Below are 24,585 nucleotides of genomic sequence, written 5' to 3'. Positions count from 1 at the left end.
TAATGTTTCCCCAGGAGCTGATCTCTCAATATTGTGGAATAATTATAATGGTAAGGTAAGATTTGAATGGAGAAAGCTGATCTGAGAACATCACTGCTATTTCCTTTTCTCGACGTTCTATCAGTATCGACAAATATTCAGCGTAATAATTTACCTAACGTTCTTCTGCATGCTTGTTTGGGAATATGCTTAAAAAGTTGGCTGTAAATAGTTATGCATCTGGTATGATTATCATAATGTCAGTTACATCGCAACTGGGAAACGAGGCCCAGAGCCCTTTAGCAAAGGGAAAAGTAGACCGCAGGAGTCTAAAGTCTGACAGGCTTTTGTTTCAAACTGGGAAACCCAAAGGCCTAATGATTGTTGTTTTTTTATTGATTATTTAATGGGTGTTATTCACTTTATACTATTTTAGAACTATCTGCGTCTCAAAATGCATCAATATTTTTGTTCTAACCTCTTTCTGGATCTGACCTTTACCCAAGTAAACGTATTTTGTCCTTTAAATGTTCATGACAACAGGCCATAAATCTGACCTGTTTTTATTTTAAGATTATATCTGCTCTTTCGAGGGAACAAGACACGTTCCGACCATGCACTTTACGCACAATGGAAGGAAGCATTTTCCTGTCGGTTAAAACCTGTTCGTTATCTATAACGAAAGGTTGACTTTATTTGGTGAAGGCAGGTTTAGTATCCAGATTGAGGTTGATTTTTTATTCCAGCCAGGCATTTCAGCACATCAAGGTACACATTCGTGGAATGTTTTGAAAACGGACCATGTTTATTTATTTTCTTAATTAAATTCAAAAGATACGTAATTTGAATCAAATTAATCCAGTATGGATCTAGAAGCCCACTTGTTGCAGACCCACATTTTGTTTCTGTTTTCAATTTACCTGGATAATGTTGGAAACTCACCCCTTGTTTGTGATCAGATAATTGGTTGTAGACCATTTTGATGATGAAGATGATGATGATTAAGATTATGATGATGATATTGGGATGATAACCTCTTTAACTTAATATAATATTATATTTAAGGTAAGAATTTATTAGTGCCTACTTTCAACGCTTCCCCCCAACGCTCGACCGACTCGAATTTCTTCATAACTGGCTTTTTGCTCTAGCAATGGTGAGATATATTGCGGATTTACTGTGTGCGCACAAATGATAAGCCTTTCGTATGGGTGCGATGTTTGTCCTCCCTTATAATTCAGAGGACACCCCATTTGAAAACGTCTTCCAAACTGAAAGAATCTTACTTTTAACTGCACAGGAAATACTTAGAGACCCCAACATCCCGACAATGTCCCTGTCACAATGACAGGTCTACAAGTTGAATATAGGAAATATTCATTGGTGCACCAACCACGGCAGTTAAAAGTGAGGGGATGTGTTCTTCTTCTGTGCGTTAGATAATCGAATAAACAAGTAGGCTGCAGATTAGACTATATATTTGAATCAAGTAAGTTACAAACAATTCCAAAGGATTTCAAATTACATTTTTTAGGAACAACTCAGTGAACAAGAAGAAAATATTGTCAATAATCAATATCACTTATGAACAAACGTACAACACTTCTTTTTCACTGAACAGTGAAATATCTTACATTTGTTTACATTATGCTGTTTAAATCAGATGTTATTTCCTACTACTAAACAAGACCTTAAATAATGGAGAGTGGCACTAACTGCTATAAATATTTTACTGCCCTTTTCTTTGCCCCTAAAACAATTGAATGCCCTCATAAGAAAGTTGCAACATTTAAGTAATTGTAATTCAAATGAATGAAAAATAGTATTAAGTGTGATTTTCCAGTGTTTAAACACTTGACCTACATGGCTTGATAATGTAACATAACTGTTTTAATTCTGAGCGGACCTCTATTGGGAACATATTGGTTCTCAATTAGCATATAAAAAAAAATAAATGCCTTATCATCAGCTATGATATTATACAATTCTGAAATCATACGGCTTCTTCTTTTGTTCCATCTGAAACAAATAGGACTGTTGTAAAAGAAACAGCAGTAATTGGAAAATTATCTCGTATTACATCTGATTTTTAAAGAAAAAACAATTCCCACATTTTCAATAAGCTCAAAACATACATAAATAACTTTCCCTCCCATTGGGGAAAACATAAATTACACAGAAATCTGTACAGGTAACCCGTTAACCATTTTCACAAAAACATTGTGCAGTCTTTGCCATAGCCCTATACGGCCTTCAAAAATCTCAATCATCTATTTTATGGATTCTTGGTCGCTCGGTCATCGGTGAAGCATACATCAACGTCGCTGTCATTGTCGCTCTTTTGCTCGTGATCCTCGAATACCACTCGGTTTTGTCCTCAGCTTTTTTTATTGTTTGTCCAGGGTGCCACAATTTGACATGACGCTCCAAATCCCTCCGGCGCATCTTCAGCTTCCTTGCTAGAGAACTCGCATTTGTACGGGGTGTTCCCCTCCCGCCCGTGCAGACGGATGTGCTTATTCGGGTGCTGAGGTCACCGAAGGGCCGAAAACAAACTTTGCACTTCAATGGTTTGTATACCCTCTGGGCGAGTTCTCATGTGGATCTTGAGTCCGTATTTGAGAGTACAGTTTACCACAGAAGTATTCCCCGCGGTACCCTTTTTGGAAGCCCTGAGCCTGTGCTTCAGTGGGCGCAGTCAAGCCCTGGCTCGGTTCTTTTCGACGGTTCAGATAACTGTTGAAGTGTGCATGGCTATCTCCCTGTCAATGTTGGTTATTGAACCCAGGTCGCGGACCAGGTGCGGGTGCCAAAGTAAGGACATAGACTCCGGGTATTTTAGGAGATTGCTCAAATGGCTTCGATTTCAGTGGTAGTAGGGTGAACTATAAAGCAGCTCGCCATTGTACACGGTGAATGGCAGCAGGATTATATTGCAATCTCCATTGTAGTGGCCGACGCCATCGAACTGAGTGGCAGAGAAAACTTCTCTCAAAATGGATCCAGAGGACATCTGAGAGAAGCGTGAGGGGGGACAGTCCAGAGTGCATCCTGCTCTCCACGTGCTTAAAAGCCGATGTCTTCCTCCCAAAGTGGGGTATACGGCAAACCCCTGATGGCGTTTGCGCACGGGACTACGGGAGATGTGGAGGGATGGCTTCCGGTCAAAGGTTCATTCAGGGCTCGCGTCGATTTCATGTTCCCAGGAGTTTTGCTGAAGCCTAGTCGTTTATTTCCTGCATTACTTTCCTCTCTGTAGACGTCAGCCACGGGGGACCTTGGATTGGCCCATGGGGCTGAATGCAGAAGCCGCACCCACCTGGGTTGAACCCCATGCCGCTTAACATTGAAGACGTTGCTCAAGTCCCCATGAGATGTCCGTGGTTTCTGGCTGAGGTATCTTTCATGTCAAGTGCTCTGTCTGCTCCTGTGGAGAGCTGTAGGTTTCTTTGCTACCCCCGTTTTGTTGAGGAAGGGTGAGGAAGATCTGGTCCTCGACCTGGGAGTCTGAGATGGAGGTGTTGTGGCCGTTCCTGGGCGAGGCCGAGGTGTTGGGGAATGTCCCCGGATTTGGGGTTGACCTGCTGAAGCTGTCTGTGCCCCTGGCCTGTCGCTGTTCACAAAGCCCCGCCGTTGCTCAAGGAAGCGCAGTGGAAATGGACGTGGGCCTTGAGTGTGTTGGGATATTTAAATATTCTCCCAAGCAGTACCAGCAAATGTAACGTTCTTCACCTGTGAGAAGCATCACAGACATGAGGTTAATATCGATGGGTCTCCATATTCCCGAATCTCCCCCACTTCTGTCAATAAAGCGTCTTTCAAACCTGAGCATTTGTGTTCCTACACATTTCTATCTATTGCTTTGTGAGTGCAGAAGCCTATTATCTGGTGCTTTATGACTGATGTTCCATCTGCAGATGCTCCCAGTGACCTATTAGAGTAACCTCAAACTGTACGGTTATTTTGTGCCACATGCAAATCTTTTCCATTTCCCATTTAAATGTTTTGGATAAATCCCTTGAGATGAATCGACTCATTTCCAATGGGATTCAGGTTTTGAATAAGCGACAGAGTATATTAACCCTATCCACCTCATCAAATGTGAGCAATGACACAAGTTGAACAATAGGAAGGTCAATTATATAGATGTAATGATTTTGTAATCTTATAGGGCTGTTGTTTATCATCCCCATCAAAAGAGCAAACGCCCCGTCCAATCTGTCGCTCCGAAACCAATACGTTGAATAGGGGGACTTTCTCTGTGCTCTTTCCCGTGGAAATGACAGCAGCTGTTGCTTGAAATCGTAAATCGCCATAGACAATAAGGCTAGCCCATCTGTTAACGCCAAATAATAGGACACGTATGTCAAGGAGCGCACGCTGTATTGGCTGGAGAGCAGCAGAAAGTGCTTCGCCACAAATCAGGGCAATATACATCCCACATAAAAGTTAGCATTCATTAGGCAACAATACCTTATGTAGCCAGCTAATTTACCGTAAAGCACCTTTTGAAATTATTTGCTTTTGAATACATTAATATTAACGAGGCGATGACATTTGTTAACCTCTGTCCCCCTATGAATTACTATCGTCTGCTTTGATGATTGTTAAAACACGCCTATTCCTGCTTTTAAATTGCGGGATTTATTCCATGTGCCTGTCACTGTAATTAGTGTAACAGTCGAATATAATTTTGGTAGGCTATATCTTGAAAATTATTGTCATGCCCTCCATTTCACATGCCCTATTTTTCTCAGACAGAGTAATCACACACTCTTGAAAAAGGTTCTAGATAGAACCAAATATGGGCGGCAAGGTGGCAGGTAGCTTAGTGGGTACGAGCGTTGTGCCAGGTAACCGAAAGGTCGCTGGTTCTAATCCCCGAGCCGACTAGGTGAAAAATCTGTCGATCACCTTACGCTGGCACTTAACCCTAATTGCTCGCTGGTAAGTCACTCTGGATAAGAGCGTCTACTAAATGACCTAAAATGTAATGTAAAATGTTCTATTGCTTGCTATTGGCACCCCTAAAGGTTCTATATAGAAACCCTTGCAGGGTTCTTTGATCAGAACCCCAGGGGTTCTTCTTCACTGAACTCAGGTTTCGTTTCTGTATAGAACCTTAAAGGATGCCATATATGCAGCAAGCATAGAACCCTTTTTCGTTCTATCCAGAACCTTTATTTCTAAGAGTGAAATATGTCTACGGCATTATAATTTAATCTAAACACAGTTATCGAATTTTCCTGAGTTGGCGGTATGTGTAATCTGGATTAAAACCGGATTATTTCGCTGGTGATTTTATGATTAGGCTATAATTCGATACGCCTATAAACCTATATCGACGCCACTGTTTGAATATCCAGAGAATTGTTTTTGGGGAAAAGTTATTATTATTATTATTATTATTATTATTATTGTTATTTTCTGTTTATTACACTAGCACAACTAAGCCTATTAGGTGGTGTTTGGGCCTATTGCTGTCTGTTTTACACATTTTCATTTAAAATGATGAAAAACAATTCGATTTTAATATTGAATTGTTTAACATGAAATTCTGTCAAGCCTATTTAGTTAACAAGACCATTTAACTTTAATGTAAATAAAACCATCAAATACCGGGGCGAAATGTATGCTCTGGGGATGCACATTTTGTCAACCGTGAAAATATAGGCCTACAACCTTTCCACATAAATTGATTATAATAGCTGGATGCCAAGGTTTGGACAGTCACTTAACTGTGCAATGATGGAACACACAAAATGTCAATGCCAGTAAGCAGCATCAGCAGGGCTATACTGTAGCCTAATCCATTTCTATTAAAACTTTTGTTTGGACAATACCATAATGATACATGTGAATTTCTGATCGCGCATAACTGTTGAACCACCGGCAAACAAATATCCATCATATTAATAATATGCCATTTAGCAGACTAATTTTATCCAAAGCGACTCAGTCATGATGTGCATACATTTTTACGTATGGGTGGTCCCGGGGATCGAACCCACTACCCTGGCGTTACAAGCGCCATGCTCTACCAATTGAGCTACAGATTGAGCTGCTTTTCTCATCGTTTCTTGTAAGGGTCATTCTACAGTTTTCTTACCTTTCTCGTCGTGTGTTGGAGTGGCAGTGGCAGGGATGTCGTACCACTGGGCCAGAGTATTGAGTACCACACACACTCAGCTCCTCGCCTGCTGGGATCTCCGTCAGCACACGATAGAAAATCTAACGTCAATGGGCAACGTTAGATACATGCAACTAACTGTTTCAGCTTGTGTAAAAAATGAAATAATCAAATGACTTGAGCTTTATGCATTTTTAAATAAAGCACAGTACTGACCTGCCCACCAGGTAGATCTGAGACAGCCTCCAAGTTCTGTTCTTGACTGTTTCTGGCCGCCCGGATACACCCAATCCAGTCCTGGCACAGCAACCTGATTCATCCACGAATTCTCCCCTCAGCAGCCGAATCTAGATCCACAACATGGATGGTTCAACGCTAGAAATGACGCTAACAAGGCCTAACATTCGATACATTCATAGATCACTAAAAGGCCGGCAGCCGCAGCTTATAATAGTTTATGAATATATCATGAACAGAGCTGCATATTTGACATTGCAACGTCACGCTTGACTGCAATTGCAGCAAAAAAAGCTTTGTGTTTCTTTTCGTATAGGCTTAGCACAAATCCATATTAAAGGCTTTAGTTTTAGAAATATTGGTTTATTAAATATTGAATTAATCGTTTGTAAATAGTATTGCTATTATGCCCAATGGCTATCCTTGATAGGCTATAGCCTACCTTGATGTGTGCCGAAGCGTTTTACATGCGTCTTTATCTGCTATGTTAACCAGCGGTGATAATTTACCAGGGAGAATGACACATAATTGAGTTGATGGGAAACGAATTTGAGAGGTGTCAAATGGTTTCTAAACTGTTCAAGCAAATTAAAGATTGAAGCGTGACATTTGACACGGAGATTGCACCTGATGCATCACTGAAGCCCAGGGCGATGCATTTAGCCGCATCAATCACAAACGTCGACAACAGTGTGTAGGCCTATGCCTATATTTATAATGCAGTTATAATGTAGGGTCTTATCTATTGGTTTGTTTAAGATCATAAACTTACCTAATAAACAATTAGCCTGTATAAAAAATTATGTTAAATAAATGAATAAACATTCAATTAAAATAGAAATAGCATCCATTTCTGGTAGTTCCATATTGTATTAATAATGATATGTGTTGCAGGAATGTTATTTTAGATGTTCTATACATTTCTATAGGCTATATTTAGCATTTCTAATCCATGTTCTTATTTTATAGCTCGAGGCTGTGGTCTTATGTCTTAGCATCTTTCCATGGCCGGATTGCATAAAAATTAAATGGTTCATTGGAATATCTAGCCTACTAGAAATTTAACAGCGGGCGAGGAAATGAAATCTCACACAACACCCCAGGTCGCCCTATTAGGGCGGTTAAGTAAAGGCACAGAGTGACAAGTCGTCCCACTAATATAACTCAATTATTACCAACCTGACAGCACGAACCAATTAATAACCGAAGGCCCAATGAACTTTGACAGGTCTGGTTCAAATGTTAAAAAAGATCACTGTGTCCCCTTTACCTGCTCTGATAATTAAATATAGGTCCTATAGAAAGAAAATAATGTTTTCGAAATTCATTTTCTAGTTTTATCTTTCATTAGGTGAATGATTCCCCTAAAAGTTTCCATTATTCTTATCAATCTTGTACATAAATAATAATATGAGTATTAATATAGGCCTAAAAGTGATAATGATAATAATAATCAAATGATTTATCATTCAAATAGGAAAATCATTAAAACAATGCCACAGTATGTATGGGCTGTAGACAATTTTTTATTCCCGATAGTTTGTAATTCAATTCCTGAAGCCGCAAAAATCATCCTACAAAAAGCAGAATTGTAAAAATGAATTTTTGCAGATGGAAATAATTAGGAATAAATCATATTTCATGCGATAATAAAAACGGTGCTTACCTTTTTCTTGGTTACGACCTCTTTGCGATCAGTCACGTATTTCCCTAGTTTGAAGATGCCCGGCACCGGTCCTATCCGCAGGCCGGTCGGGATGCTGCAGTCTGCAAACACACTGATAGTGGATGACCGCGTTGCTTGCATGGCTGGCTCTGCGTGCAGTGGTTTGAGAACCATGAAGACCACGCAGTGACTGATTGAGACAAGAAGTAGTCACAGAGATGAGGACAGGCCAATCTCCGCCCGCAAAGTGATGCGGTGGCGTATGTGATCCGGCTTTTCTAATGGAGCAGCAAGGTACCCCCTCTGACACATTAACGCGCAAGGGCGAGCAGTATGCGCGCGGTGTGAGAGTTTGGCTCTTTCGGCAGCTGTGGGAGAAAACGGGCCGAGATGGTCACATGGAGACTTTCCCTCACCCTCACATATAATGAATTGCTCCAAAACGGCCAGGAGACAATGGGCCAGGCGAATGTCCTTCCCATCCCCAAAATCCAATTTGTCAAGGGCAGAGAAAAAAGAGTGCAGAATCAAAGGTCTGGAGCTACCATTAATCCTCAGCATGTGGCTTTGTACCCCAGACAGCTCCGATATTTTAACTGACAAATCCACTGTATAATTTCTCCATAAATTCTACCCTTTTTATTGTTCCTTTACAAACCAGTTTTTGGAAATCAGTCACTACTTTAAATCTACTTGGCTGCGTTATTTTGGGTTTATATACTTCAAAGCACTTTATTATCTCCGTTTGGCTGCATTGTGTGTCCCTAGTTTAACAAAAGGAGCAGGAATGTTTGGAAGACTTGTTAACTTCTATTGACTCCCGGCGTGTGCCGGGTTGAGATCGGGCAGGTACCAGAACCACCAGAAAAATAGCAATAGCTTTCAAAATAACCACCATCTTATCATTTCACACTTGTGGTTTTCTTGTCATGAATTCACTCCAGACGTTTTTCATTCAGCTGTGACATGGCACAACACAGACCTTCATAACTTTGACTTTAAGTTGCCACAGCTTTTGAGTTTGATCATTTAAATTTCATCTAATTATTTATTTCAAAAAAATTCTTATTTTAAGATGTTTTGAGTTTTTTTATTCATCCTTTATTTAAGCAGGGAAGTGACGTTGAGACTGGCATCTCTTTTTCAAGTGAGCCCTGATATTTTAAGAGCATATTTTATATTTTACATTATTATATCATAATTTCTATGCTTGTTATAAACTTCCATTTCGTTTTCTTTTTATTGATACACTCAAATACGAATCAATATATTAGTCAATAAACCATTTATTTATGATGTGTTTTTCTTAGGCTACTATTTGTATTAGATTACTGGCTATTGGATGCTCAAATCCTCTGAATGAACTTTCAGTGTTTTACGTGGGAAAACTTCACTAGTTCTACTTATAAGCTACAATAGGCCTGCCTATATTATGAAATACTAGTATACTAGGCTGAGTATAGGCCTACTCAGTATTCTGTACAGCCTAAATTCCATAGACGATGGAAATTTAGCATAGGCCTATCATTATTAGGCCTACTTTTTTCTGTTGACAAGAAACCTCCAGTCGCTTTTTCACCACAGTTTTAAAACTGCGATTGATCCATTGATCATCTGGCGTGGAAGTCTCAACAGAGGGCGAGATAGTGGGAACAAGAACCTGTGGGCGATAAATTCAGGCCAAGAACATGTCCTGCTAACCTCTGCCCTGGCGACTCTGGGATGACACTGCCCATAATTGAGGGGGGAGAGATGGGGCTCTCTCGCACGTAAAGGTATCCCACTGCTCCATTCTGGCTTCTCTTCTCCCAGCTTCACGAGTCAAAGCGCGTGAACGACACGCGAACAATTTCATCAATAGGCGTATGCAAAGGCCGGCTGTGCAGAGGGTTATTTATTAATGTTGCCATTTGTGACTGGTTCCCATCCACCCGGGAATAACGGGTCCGGCCTCCAAATCTCTCACACCAGTCGGCCCGATTCTCATTCCGATCCTGTGGCTCAAAGTCGAAGTTCTCAAAGTGAAATTAATTATTCTCAGAGGGGGAACGGGAGACATTTCCTTTCTGTTTGCTAACCCCTCGAAAAGTAAGGGTGAAACCCATTCCAATGCGCGCACTGAAGCACGCGTGAACAGTCAAAGGCTCGGTGTCAGAAGTGAAAGCAGTGTTCGAAACAAATGGGATGGAAAATTAAATGAAATTAAATAGCTTGACCGGCGGTATTGTCCTCCTCTTTTTTAAAAGACACATTAATTACATGGTCGCAGCTTTATTCGAGAACAATATTGCGGAGTCAATCACAATATTCCACAAAGCCTGACTTACTCTCTTAACGAACTTCGCATCTCTTTAATGATTTTAAATAACGACCATTGAAGAGTTGGACCTTGAGCGGAGGGAGACGTTTTTATAGGAGTTGGCCTATTTCGCTTTGCCCGGGTCCTCCAGATTAGAGTGCCAGCACTTCAATTTTACAATCCCATCGTAATGTGGGGTTTTGATTTAACAGGTTGGCCCTTAATGAGCCATGAATGTAGAGGAACAACCAGTGTGTAAAGCAGCGCGGTTATGGGGACCAAGGCCCCACCAGGGAACTCAATTCATGCTCCTTAACTACCCGAGAGTGCGAAGGGTTCAACACTCTTCTTCTGGACCGGTTACAATACCATTTCAGTCCCACCGGGCTCCTCAGGAAAAATAAGTACACCATAAACTTTGCTCAGGCCTTTTCAAATGACCAAATCATTGTTCCATTTAAACTTAGCCTGGTAGGTAATTTTTCCCATGTATAATCATGTGTTGGGTAGAGGGGTAGCATTGCATTTACACACAATTATTATTATATTTTGTTATTTAACCTTTATTCAGATTGTCTATTTTATGCTTATTGCTTTTACTGTATCATTTTCAATGTGATAAAGTGGGAAAGTGGGCAAAAAGTGCAAAGACGAGACAAAGTTTTATATTCAACCATCATCAGTGTTTGCTCCATGTTTGCCAAACTGACATAGTGACATTTCGTGAAATATGGTGGCATTCTGATACTTTTCCCCCTTCATTTTTTGTGTAGCATGGACCGGGGGTGTCATGCACCACACAAATCTGAGGGGGCACAATTCAAGTATGTGAGGATGGCTGGGGGTCGAAGGGGGCTAGGCACCGTCCATAAAGTGGAGAATTTTGCATTTTTCAAACACCTGAAACACATTTTTCCTACAGTCTAGAGCCATAATCATTATGCTTAATTTTTCTTCATATCTAAGCATACATCTTGAGCTGTCTTTATCCTTATGCACATTTTATTTAACCCAGAAACTAAATTGTGGTATATATCATTGTTGCTCTGTTTCTCTCTTCATTCTCTCTCTCTCTCTCTCTCTCTCTCTCTCTCTCTCTCTCTCTCTCTCTCTCTCTCTCTCTCTCTCTCTCTCTCAATTCAATTCAATTCAATTTAAGGGCTTTATTGGCATGGGGAAACGTATGTTATCATTGCCAAAGCAAGTGAAGTAGATAAGGTAAACAAAAGTGAAATAAACAATACAAATTAAAAGTAAACATTACACTCAGAAATTCCAAAAGAATAAAGACATTTTCAAATGTCATATTATGTCTATATACAGTGTTGTAACAATGTGCAAATAGTTAAAGTACAAATGGGAAAATAAATAAACATAAATATAGGTTGTATTTAAAATGGATTTTGTTCTTCACTGGTTGCCCTTTTCTTGTGGCAACAGGTCACAAATCTTGCTGCTGTGATGGCATACTTTGGTATAGTCTTCACCCAGTAGATAAGGGAGTTATATTCTAGTTTGCTCTGTTTTTTTGAATCTCTCCTCTCTCTCTCTCTGCTCTCTCTCTCGCTTCTCTGCCTCTTCTTCTCGTTTCTCTGTTCTCTCAGCCTCTCTTATCTGGGGCAGACACTCTAGCATGGACAATAGCCAGGTCAAGGGGAACAAGCGCATTTTCATAAAGAGCATGCTTTAAAGAATGAGACCCAAAGAGCAACGTATTTTACTTTTGTAATTTCACACCTCAGACATGGTGTCTATCCCTTTTCATGATAATATTACCATGATTATGTGTTTCACTTTTAGGAAATTCCACAGGCTTTATTTAATGCGCTTTTCCATCTAAAACTGGGAAAATGCATGCTGCACAAGGGGTGGACCAGCTGCTTTGCAGACAGGGGATGCGGGTGGGACATACTGACTCTTTTGAATAGTAGGCCTAATTATGCTTGTATGGGAGTCCCACCAGATGACATGATTGGGATTTTAACCCAGACTAATATTCAAAATCGCATTAAAGAGTGGCGATATAAGTGCCAACTGATTCGACGCTGTTCATGCGTGCTCTCATTTTTAAACGCTCCTTTTTAGAGGAGGGCCGCTCCATTTCAGTATTCAAAGTCCTCAACAAAGTTTGCGCCGGCTTTTGAACCAAATTTCCCTGACTTTAACTCACTTGTCTCGGTTGAGGAGACCGGGATAATGGGGTGTAAAGTTGTTTGAATTGAAAATTTGTTTCGGTGTACCTTATAAATTCATACCTTTTCTCACTCGACCGCCTCAGAATGAAACTGTCACTCTATTCGATTTTCTCTGCTGTCGAGTACATTTAGCGCGAACTCTATTTGTGAAGTTCATTCCTAGGCAAATGTATTCAGGGAGGGCTCGAGATGAATAGCGCGGCGTGTCAGCCGCCCCTAATTGGGATTAAGGCACTTAAAACATATGCATAAAGTGACAGAAATTCACAGGTTTCAAAGAAGTCAAACTTTTGTCCTTCGAGCACACTCAGAGCTTTATGTTTAGGCTATAATTATGAAATATTATGGAATTTTGGAATGTTGTGTGTGGAATAGCCTATAGCCTATGTTGCGCATGCACGTTTTTTCGCTGTATGCATGATGTGTCACGTGTGTCTTAGCCCTCTTGCTTCTGGTATGCACTATATGTAAATAATTAGAATTAGACATTGGCTGCTTATCAAAGGTAGGACTAAAGCACATTAATAAAAAAAGTTACACTCACTTGCTGCTGTCTGCTAATTGAAAAAATAACATCACAAATTATATTAGGAAAAAGTATGTTTCCATGTAAAGGCTCTCAATGAAGGTACAGAGGAGGTCAAAATAATATCATATGTTCTTGGAATTGTAAATCAACAAGGAACGTGCGTTTCAGTAGCCTACAGATATTAGATTTTATCATTGTATTCTCATAGGCCTAATTGTTAGTTTAGTTTACATAGGCCTACATTTGACTGATTTGACTGATATTCATTTCTTAATTTATCATACAGGACTATTAACAACTGTTTTTATGTTGTGTTTTGTCAAGCTTATAGCCTAAATTAATTAATCAGTAGAAAATCCATCAAGTCTATTGTTAAGGCATAATTTGGGGAGGAATATTAGTATTTACAAAAATATAAGGGAGATCTTTATTTCTCCATTCACAATGAGGACTATCTTCCTTGCTCAAGCAACAACTAGGCTACATTTTGATAAACGACAATATAGCCTACCTTTCTCTATTAAATGCATTTCACAAAATCACAGTAATCATTTACTTAGCCTAGGCCTACACAGAATATAATTTTTAGTTGAACATGCATGGTATGTAGCAATATCAAGGTGATCCGGAACCATCGTAACAAGGCACCCCCTGTAATTTGATAAAGCGTCTACTTTTTAGCGACAAAGTGCTTGTGCTTTTATTTTTCTATTTTTCAGACATTTCTCAAAGTCGGTCAAATTCAGTGGTCTTTATTCGAAGAGCGTGATTTATAGGCCTATGACAAAGTTAGTGCAGGAACTTTGTATATGCATGGGCTACTTCAATTGACTAGCTACTTTTCATTGCCATTCTACACAATAACTGGTTGTTAGTGGACTAATATTTATTTTAAGCTATTTATACCGAACAAAACTATAAAGGCAACATGCAACAATTTCAAAGATTTTACTGAGTTACAGTTCATATAAGGAAATCAGTCAATTGAAATAAATTCATTAGGCCCTAATCTATCGATTTCACATGAATGGGAATACAGATATGCATCTGTTGGTCACAGAAATCATAAAAAAAGGTAGGGGCGTGGATCAGAAAACCAGTCAGTATTTGGTGTGACCACCATTTACCTCATGCAGTGCAACACATCTCCTTCGCATAGAGTTGATTAGGTTGTTGATTGTGGCCTGTGGAATGTGGTCCCATTCCTCTTCAAAAGCTGTGCGAAATTGCTGGATATTGGCGGGAACTGGAACACGTCAATCCAGACCATCCAAAACATGCTCAATGGGTGTCATGCCTGGTGAGTATGCAGGCCATGGAAGAACTGGGACATTTTCAGCTTCGAGGAATTGTGTTCAGATCCTTGCAACATGGGGCCGTGCGTTATCATGGTGAAACATGAGGTGATGGAGATGGATGAATGGCACGACAATGGGCCTCGGTATCTCTGTGCATTCAAATTGCGATCGATAAAATGCAATTGTGTTTGTCCATAGCATGCCTGCCCATACCATATCCCCACCGCCATTGACATCATCAAACCGCTCTCCCACATGACACGGTACACGTGGTCTGCAGTTGTGAGGCGGGTTGGATGTACTGCCAAATTATCTAAAACGAAGTTGGCTTATGGGTAGAGAAATGAACATGAAATTATCTGTAGTCTCCAGCACCCACACCCCCAGCACCCACGCCTGCAGTCAGCATGCCAAGCACACTCCTTCAAAATTAGAGGCATCTGTGGCATTGTGTTTGTGTGACAAAACTGCACATTTTAGTGGCCTTTTATTGTCCCCAGCACAAGGTGCACCTGTGATCATGCTGTTTAATCTGCTTCTTGATATGCCACACCTATCAAGTGGATGGATTATCTTGGCAAAGGAGAAATGCTCACTAAGAGGGATGTAAACGTATTTGTGCACAACACTTTTGAGAAATAATATTTTTGTGCATATGGAAAATGTCTGGGATCTTTCATTTCAGCTCATGAAACATGGGACCAACACGTTACACGTTGCCTTTATATTTTTGTTCAGTATATGTTCGATTTTCAGCAGACGATGGAATGTGCTTGACAGAATAATGGATAGCTCCGGATTGTGCCTGCGCCACATCAACGCATCTCGACGCAGAGGTCACTCGCAGGACTATGGCTCTTTCTTATGTTTTAATTATATTGATAATACACTGCATCCCATCATATTGATGAAGGCTATTTTTCGCTGGTTTTCTATTTCGCAAGTAGTCCTACGACCCGAGTCTCATTTAGGTTGGATGCACATTAAGTAGCGAACAAATGTAATCTAATGATATGAATCAAGGCCAATCAGAGTCGAGAGAACGTCTGTCTGGCTCTTCCTCATTAGAGCGCGGGATTGACAGTTCTAGGTTCAACTATAATCTCCTGTGCGCTTCTACCGAGAAACAACAAGAGAGTTAGAGTCCTGTATACTGGCTATTAATTGCGCCTGTGTTTCGGGTGGGATGAGCTTGTGGAAATGATGACCCAGGGACATAGACGGCTATTGATTAATTCGATAAATGCCTACATCTATCTCGTGCATGCTCCTGAATCATCCGGATAATTGCTGCATTAAAATGATTTGAGCTGGATTGGGATCTATAGCCTACAAATAGGCTACATTAGTATTTTACAAATGCATGTGCATCTTACTGTAGACCCAGCATGTTTTTATTTGTGCTTGACTACATATTAAGTAACATAACCACCTGACTCTGAAATGGTATTTACAAAAATATAAATAAAATGTCCCCCTCCCCGGATTGATCAAAAAATGCAACATCTTTTCGTTCATGATTACAAGTCACTACATTCACACATGATGTCATAAAATACATGTGTGTTTTGTAAAATACATCACAAAGCTGAGTAGCAATTGACCTCAGCTACCACAGGCCTTGTTCTTCAGATAATTGGTATATTTTTTATATAATGTATATTTTTCCTTTAGAGAAACAGAAACAGAGAGGTGCAGTGTGAGGTAAATACCATATATTTAAATAGATATCTCCTCATACCCATTCAGCCTTCTCAAAATCTGCCTCAATTTTACTATCTTTTCTGTTTCCTATCTCAAAAATCTTCCTGTTTCTTAACACTCAAATATCAATGTCAAAACACTCCCTGTCAATGTAGGCCTATATCAAAACCAGCAATGGGTCTATCAGTTTACCTTGAACACAACTAATAGTAGGTGAGTGAGGTCTTCCAGATCCACTGATGCTACAGTTCAATAACACATAGGACCGCAGGTGCATTCACATATATGACTAGAATCATGACACTATTCTGATGTAGTACTACTGGTATTCTAATCTCAGTTGTGTTGTATTTGAGTGGATTCGTGTTGCATGACCTTTAGCTGCTCCGATCTGCCTCATGTCCTCTGTGCTGTTGGTCCTCTCCATCACGGGACGCTAACTGTGTTTGGCATGTGCTGACGAGACCCAATCGCTCCCGATCAGTGGTAGATGGAAAAGGTGTGGATATGGATGGAATGGGGACATGGAACGCCTGTGTGCCATCGCTTCGCTGCAAGACCGAAGCTGTATGATGGCCCCTCGGGAGAGGATGTCAGGGTGAAGGACCCCTCAGGTGACTCTCTTTCTTCACTCATCCCTCGCATTACCTCTCCTTCACCCACTTTTTCCTCTATCGCACCCTGCCTCTCCACACGCTCATACAACCTGTAGGCCTAGTGTCCAGAACAAGGACCACCTCATATATTCAATGTGAGTGGGTGAGCGAGTGAGAATTTGTGTAGCATGGAATGTGTGTAATTTAACCTCTCCTCTCCATGGTACCATATTGATTGTGGTTTTTCATTGTGCCTTAGGGAGATGTCTGAAAGCTTATATGGAAATGCGTTTCAGGATAACATTTTCTATGTTTCATCATGCACAAAAACATTATGTAGCCTAATAACTAAACCAAACTAGACATAACGTAATGAATGAAACAGCAGACACACCAGGAATTGATTGCTGAGAGCTTTATTTGCTGCTTGTTGAGTAGCTGTTTAAGGCACACAGAGGTTCTGAATATGTGGTTCAAAGGCACATTACAAGAGCCGAAGGATACTGCTTGACTAGGCTGCAGGGTCATTCATGGTCTCATGTCTTGGTCAAAGGTCAGAGACCAGACATGGGCCGTCAGTGCAAAGCTCCAGGGGCGTGAGGGGTTAAGCGGTGAGAGGAGGTCACATGGTCATTCACGCCTATTCCTCGTCCGAGTCATCGGCAGCGCCAGAGATGATGTAGGTTTGCTCCGTTGTGTCGCTTTCCAGTGTCTCGTCATCTGATTTAACTGTTCTAAGGGAAAGCAAAAAATGACCTGGTTGAATAAGTGTCTTTACAAAAGACATGATGTGAAGATTTTATTTTCTCCTCCAGTCATTGTGTTAAACATTCTGACCTAACAATGTTCTGTCCCTGAGCAAGACAGTTAACCCCTATGTTTCCCGGGCGCTGATGACGTGGATGTCGATTAAGGCAGCCCCTTGCACCTCTCTGATTCAGAGGGGTTGGATTAAATGTGGAAGACACATTTCAGTTGAATGCATTCAGTTGTACAACCGACTAGATATACCCGTTTCCCTTTCCTAACGACGGTCAATGATAAGCCTACATTACTCTCATTATTTTTTAAGTGCAGGTTACTTTTACCTGATGAGCACCGTCCTCCTCTCTGTCATCTCCACCGCCTGCTCCTCGTGGGAGTACTCCATGGAGGCGCCGTCTCCATATTCACCTGCACCTTTTCCAATGCCTCCGCCCATGCCTCCGCCCATGCCTCCGCCCATGCCTCCGCCCATTCCTCCACCATTGCCTCCAGCACCCATTGCTCCACCGTCCGTGCCTCCACCCATTCCGCCAGCACCTGTGCTTCCAGCTCCTAGGCCTCCAGCACCCACGCCTCCAGGACCCATGCCTTTGGCTCCAGTTCCTCCAGCTCCCATTCCTCCACCCATGCCTCCAGCTCCACCCCTGCCTCCAGCACCATTTACCCCTGTACCCATGCCTCCAGCTCCCATCCCTCCAGCACCCATTCCTCCACCTAAGCTTCCAGCACCCATTCCTCCACCTATTCCTCCACCACTGCCTCCAGGTCCAATGCCTCCAGCCATGCCCACACTCATCCCAGCGCTCATTGAGCTTGAGCTGCTACTCATTATGGACATGGTCCCAACCATGGTTGTGAGTCGCAAGTCCTCGCCCTCAATCAGCTTCCTATGGAAACAGAGAAAAACTGCATCAATGGATCAGAATCGAGAAAATATTACATGACCACAAATTCGCTTTTATATGACACTCATCTCTATTTGCTCATCTAATTGATATTTACACGCTCTGTGTGATCCTATCTAAATCCATTGCACTAAACCTGGCATCACCTGAGTGCTACCTCACCTGTAAGTTGTGATCTCAATCTCCAGAGCCATCTTCATGTTCAGAAGGTCCTGGTATTCACGCAGGTGCAGAGCGATTTTCGACTTGGTGGATTTCAGCTCCTCCTTCAGGGCCTCAATCCATGCCTGTGACGTCAAAAGATCCACCTTGAGTTCGCACCTTAGTAGGCTACAGATGAAAGGTTGAACACCAACCTTTCATCTGTAGCCTACTTGGATTTGAACTGTGTACAATCAATTCAGATATATTTAACGGTTGAGTTCTGTAGTAAACCGGACTGAGGTAAGGTTCATGAATAACTGGACCACTCCACCTCCTGATCTAACGTGCTCACCTGAAGGTCCTCCAGCTCTTTCTTGTATTTTTCCTGTGCTTCACGAATTTGTGCCTCCAGAGCCTCATTCTTGGTCTTCAGAGCTTCCAGGCCACGCTCTTTATTTAGGATCTTCAAAGGTTAGGAAAAATACAATAAAAATGTATTTTTCCTTCATATTTTGATTGAGGAAAAATATCCATTGACATAGGCTTATAGGCTACAACTCTTATTTACATATAGCCTTGATAATAATAGTTGATGTGTCACATTTTACAACCATGTAGGAATATCTTTTTCAAATAGCCTAACTTACATCCTTCTTGGCGCCCAGCAACTTCTTCCCCTGACACTTCGAACCATATCCACATGTTTTGTCGTCTTGTTGTTCAGGTCTTCAAACTTACTTTTATACCAGGAATCCATTTCCTACAACATATAGGGGCCATGAAACACATATCCTGGGGTCATGAAACACATTCACACCTTGAAATTAATGACTGCTGTATGTATACACTCCAGTTAATTATAAAATAGGCCTACCTGTAAATTTTTTGCCGCTATTTCGTCATACTGAGCTTGGATTTGTTTGAGAGCGCCTGAGAGGTCGGGGAGGTCATAAGCGCTCTGGGCTGAGGAATGGGCAGCATATATCATTTTCAGCAGCTCTTCAATTTCCTGAGAAAGAAAAAAGGTTCAGTTAAATGTTTAGATGGTGTAGGCATACACAGTAACTCCTATGCATTCAAATGTAACACTATTTTGGAGTTTATATGGTCCCACCACCATTTTGTGTTAAAACTACTCTGGTCATGGTGTTGATATTTTTGTAGTTAAAACGACACTAAATGGAGTAAATATCCAACTCTCAGAGTTGCTTAAATTTAACTTCAATTGCCATTTTACTATTTTCAGTGTTGTTTTTAATCAACTCCCTTGCCATTTTACACCTTTGTGTTGTTTTGAATTAACAATCAACTACAGCAAATTACATTTATCTTTCAGTTTACTTCCTTTGTGTAAAGGGTGTAAAGCCTTATTTGAATATTTCTGAATGTGTCACATTATGGTGGTTTGCAATGTGATAAAAAACAATGCAAAAACAGATTTAAAAAAAAAAAATCTACCTGCAACAGAGCATGCTGGGAAATATGACAATGAGGCCACCTGTGGAGAACTCCATAGATTTAACTAATATGGAGTTAAAAGTACTCCATGCCAATGAACTCCAGTTATCAACACAGGAAGCATATCACTCTCTTGAGGGTTAAGATAACTCCCAATAGAGTAAATTTAACCCTTATTTTTTTAACACTGATTCCAACTATCCTTGATTTACTGTTTATCATTTCGTCCATTCGCTAGAGTTGGTACAGGTCGCTGCAAATCAATAAGTGCACGCTATAACGCGACCTACCGCTTTGTGCACCCTCTGAAGGAATTCAATCTCCACCTCCAACTGGTCGAGCTGTTTCTCCAGGGCGATGCGCTGAGAGGTGGCTCTGTCCACATCCTGAAAACCAAATAGCCGCACACAATGGCGTCAATGGCACCTGAATGTTTATCAGGCAATTTTGGCTAAGACTATACAGTGATTAAACAGCCTCTCACCGGACGGAATGCTTCTATCTCCATCTCGGCCCGCCTCCTCAGCTCAACTGCCTCCTCATATTTGACTTTGATTATCACCAGTTGACCTGCCATGGCCTCTTTATTGGCTATGGCTTGGTCCTGTAAACCAAAACACAGATGAACCTTTATTGGGGTATAAAGGTAACAAGCCGATAATAAATTATAGGCTGTGTCAGCCATATTGAAAGAAAGAAATCACCATATTGGCCACATTCTAATTCTCGCTCTCTTTTTAATTATTTCTCCATCTCCTCCTCTGTGTGTGTGTGTGTGTTATTTCTGTTTTTTCGCTCTAATGATCATCTGCGAGGTAAACGAGAAAAAAGGGGAGAGTGATGACGTGTGGATTAAGCCATTCCGTATCACCCGCTGGATTCTCATCTGATCTGCAATCCTCTTCAGATCTCTCAGCTGCTCCTCGTACAGCTTGCGCAGGCCCGACGGCTTCACGAACCGGTTCTGGATGCCGTCAATCTCCATCTCCAACAACTTGTTCTGCTGCTCCAGGGACCGAACCTTTTAAGAGAATGACATTGGCGGGGTATGAATTATCATCAAGTTTGCCAGCAACCCTCACTTGAATATGCTCACTGCCCAAATAAGTGGGAATAATGCGCGCCTCCGTCTCCACAGCCAGAAGGTGCATTTCTCCACTGCAGCCCTGTATGGCACACTCAAGCAAGCGTAGTCTAATCAGACAAATTCCATCAAAGAAACATCAGTTCTTCTACTTTAAGGGCGGCAGAATATCGCACAGATGTTAAAGAATATTGGCAGCGGCACTGATGCAATGTCAGAATCCACACACAATCGCGCCTGCATGTGTGAAGAGCAGCTATGTCTAGGCTATAGCTTACTAGAAAGTTGGCTATCTGTAATATGAAAGCCACAAAACAACAAGTTCATCCCCATATGTTGCGTCAATTAGTCTGTGCGCGCACACCTATCCAATAATCTGTTTGTGTGTGCTAGCCTTGGCGCATTGTGTGTGAGCAAGCGGATAGTGGTGGGTGCTTACCTTCTCAATGTAAACAGCAAGTCTGTCGTTCAATACGACCATTTCCTGCCGCTCACCACTGCGCGTGCTGAGGAATTCTTTGTTTTCGGCAGCAGATGCGTCCAGGTCCACGGGGGCCCCATTGCCATAGCCCACACACGCCAAGGTTCCCGCATTTCCGCTAAAATGACAGTCAGTTCAACACTCACCGCTTGACCTGGATATAACTGACATCACTTTGTTATTCAAGACATAACGTTAATATTAAAGGTTTGAAAGGTTATTGTCACTTGCATGTCACATCACAGCGACATGGTTAACCGATGGCCTGTCACGTAACCTTCTATTAATTTCCAGGTGCCACATTTGTGCCTACTCTGATGTCAGATGCAAAAAAATGTTTTTGCCTGCGCTGAAGACGTCTATATCGGTCATATACTATTTTTGAGAAAAAATCTAAACAAAATGTATTTGTATTTGAGTGTTTAACAGCATTTGTAACTTGAGTCTGATAATTACCCGTACAAAACAATTAATCTGATGATACTCGTGGAATATAAAAATACTTGCTTGATATATGGTTCCAGTTCCTTTAAATACTTATTTGTATGTGAAAACTGAAATGGTCTATTCATACATTTTACTAGAAGCTCTTATCCAGTGCAACTTACGGTAGTGAGTGGATACATTTTCATACCTTTTTGTACAGGTCCCCCGTGGGAATCAAACCCCACAACCCTAGCGTTGCAAGCACCATGCTCTACCAACTGAGCCACATAATCACAAACCACTTGATGTCTCAATGTACTAAATTACTGTATTGTGCATTGTTTTTCTTCATGGAGATGGAAAGTTTACAGGTACCAAACCTAGATGACCACCCTATGTACAATACAGTAATGTACATTTACATTAAGTGGTTTGTAAGGATGGTAAATTAATACTGCACAAAATGTGGTTGTTTTCCATGTTATTTGATCAAGAAAAATATTTTATTTGATGTGGATGCTTTGTGTCTTTGCCCATAACATTGCACCTTTTGATGTAAATGTTTGAGGACAGGGTTTTGTTCTTTAATGGATTCCATTAGAATGACCATCACAGAGAAAGGGACAGGGCAACAACTCTTACAATTCCAACTATTGAATCCTGCAAAATACTGTTCTTAATTATACAACAACCTTTTTTTTTTTTTACAAAGCAGAGATGCTGAAAAAATATTTTTGTCTGCTCTACAGATGTCTATATCAGTCCACTAGTAAAGGCCCAGTGTACTACTTGCGGGTACTACTTGTGTCAGAATTTTCAGGGGGTGCTGCAGCATCCTCAGCACCCCTACAGCTGTTACAAACTAAAACAATTAATTTTAATATAATGGTGTACAGCCTATTTGTTCTCATGGATATGAGCTATTTTGCCGTTTTCGAAATGTCTTGAATTTAGTCCCTTACAATGTTTAGGCCTACCTACTTATTTATTTATTGATACCTAAAACCTAAAATTCACAATAATATAAAAAGTTGTACATTATTTAGATGCCATTTAGTTCAGGCCTATAGGTTAATCCTTATGTGGAAAATTGACATAGGCCTTACTTTTTGACAAGTAAAAGTTTCTCTATTGTTTTTAGTCAATTGATGCCATCGAATTGCATCAAAAATACATTTAGAAATAGGCTAGTGCTGCACAATAAGAAACAATGAAAACGGTGGTTTGTGTAAGAGAGTGGGAGGTGGCGGATTATAAATTGTCTGAAGTTCCACTATCTAAAAGTTAATTTGCTTGACGTTGTTATTATTGCTTGACTACAACAAAGGTAGCCTATCAACTCTGAAAGCCATGCTTGTCTCTGTCCTCACTCACACATAGTGCTATTAGATGGGAAAATCTATTTCACAGAGTGAAAGAGAATTCGATTTGTTATGTCTGTCAGGAAGAATTGTGGCAAGTCTTTTGAGTCATCTGCCAGTAAGGAGACAAATTGGCCTATAGCCTCAGAAGAGCAGTAAGGGGAGGGAGGTACATACTGTACACTGTTGACAGCAACATACATCTATCTTGTACTGTACTAATTGCCTGTATTTTGGTGGTAATGTAGCACAAATAGTTTTCCTGTAAATTCACAAATATAATACTTGTGGTGTATCAGCAGTGTGTAGTCTCACATTATCGCTTTCAGATGTCACTTATATTGTATCAACTGTATCTACATAACCTCTACTACCCTTTTCACACTTACTGGGCTTACTGGGCTTGAACATTTGAGTATAGCCACATATAGAACAATGAGCCAGATATTTCACTGGATGTATAAATGTGAAGCATCCAGTTGGCCTTTCCACTCACTACCAAATATGGTTATGAGAGGAAGCCCAGTGGCCGGCGGTGGGAGAAGATGAAGTGGGATGGATTTTGGCCGACATTCTGCACATTTTCTCCTTGATGAAACATTTGATCTCAATACAGTTTTCTGTTTCCAAAACTAGAATCTGTACCAAACAGTGGACTACGTTTTGTAGACTTTATCCTTTGACAAAGTTTCTAAAAATTGCTTTGTTTAGAAGGAGTGCAAGGGGGAATTGCACACAGGCACTTCATAGGGTAGGCGTTCCCTAACGGAAAAATGCAATTAAATGCTAGAATGCACAATCGGATCTCGCTAGCTCGTGCTTGGCTCTGCTCACCTCCTTGCTTGTTCTGCCCACTATGATTCATTTGCTCCCATTGGAAATGACAGGCTCTGGTCTATCTTGGGTTAGTTATAAATATCTTTGGTATAGCCCTAGCAACTATGGTGGATGCGGAACCAGGCCAGCGCAGTACAGCTCAGCTTGGCTTAGTTGTGTGAAAACTGTACTAGGTGTAGAGTGTGGAGTGAGCATCTTACCCAGCCATGCGAGCGTTGCGTGAGGTGGAGACGGTCCTTCTGCCCATGGTCTGGGCCTGCATACTGCTGGCTCCGGCACTGCGCAAGTAGCTGGCTGACTGGTGGCGGTTAACTCTCCGGGTCGGGGATGGGCTGGACACCCCTAACCTGGTAGGAGGATGAGCTGCTGCTGTCCTCAAAGTGGCGTCGGTAGGGACGAAATCCTCTCTGGGCTGCGACTCATGTTGGCGGCTGCTTGGGTTTGTCTATCTCTGGGTTCTCTGGAGGTGGTCAATCTTCACCTATGGGACC

General features: G+C 41.1%; 2 pseudogenes; both read right to left on the bottom strand.

The window, feature by feature from the left end:
• Positions 1-2,254: 2,254 nt before the first annotated feature.
• LOC123485745 lies at positions 2,255-8,302 on the bottom strand (annotated as a pseudogene).
• An 8,731-nt stretch (positions 8,303-17,033) lies between these two features.
• Positions 17,034-24,585, bottom strand: LOC121555967 (annotated as a pseudogene).

Source organism: Coregonus clupeaformis, unplaced genomic scaffold (genome assembly GCF_020615455.1).
Source record: "Coregonus clupeaformis isolate EN_2021a unplaced genomic scaffold, ASM2061545v1 scaf0836, whole genome shotgun sequence".
Classification (NCBI taxonomy): domain Eukaryota; kingdom Metazoa; phylum Chordata; class Actinopteri; order Salmoniformes; family Salmonidae; genus Coregonus; species Coregonus clupeaformis.
Note: the sequence above shows the minus strand (reverse complement) of the source record. Positions and strands in the feature narration are given on the sequence as shown.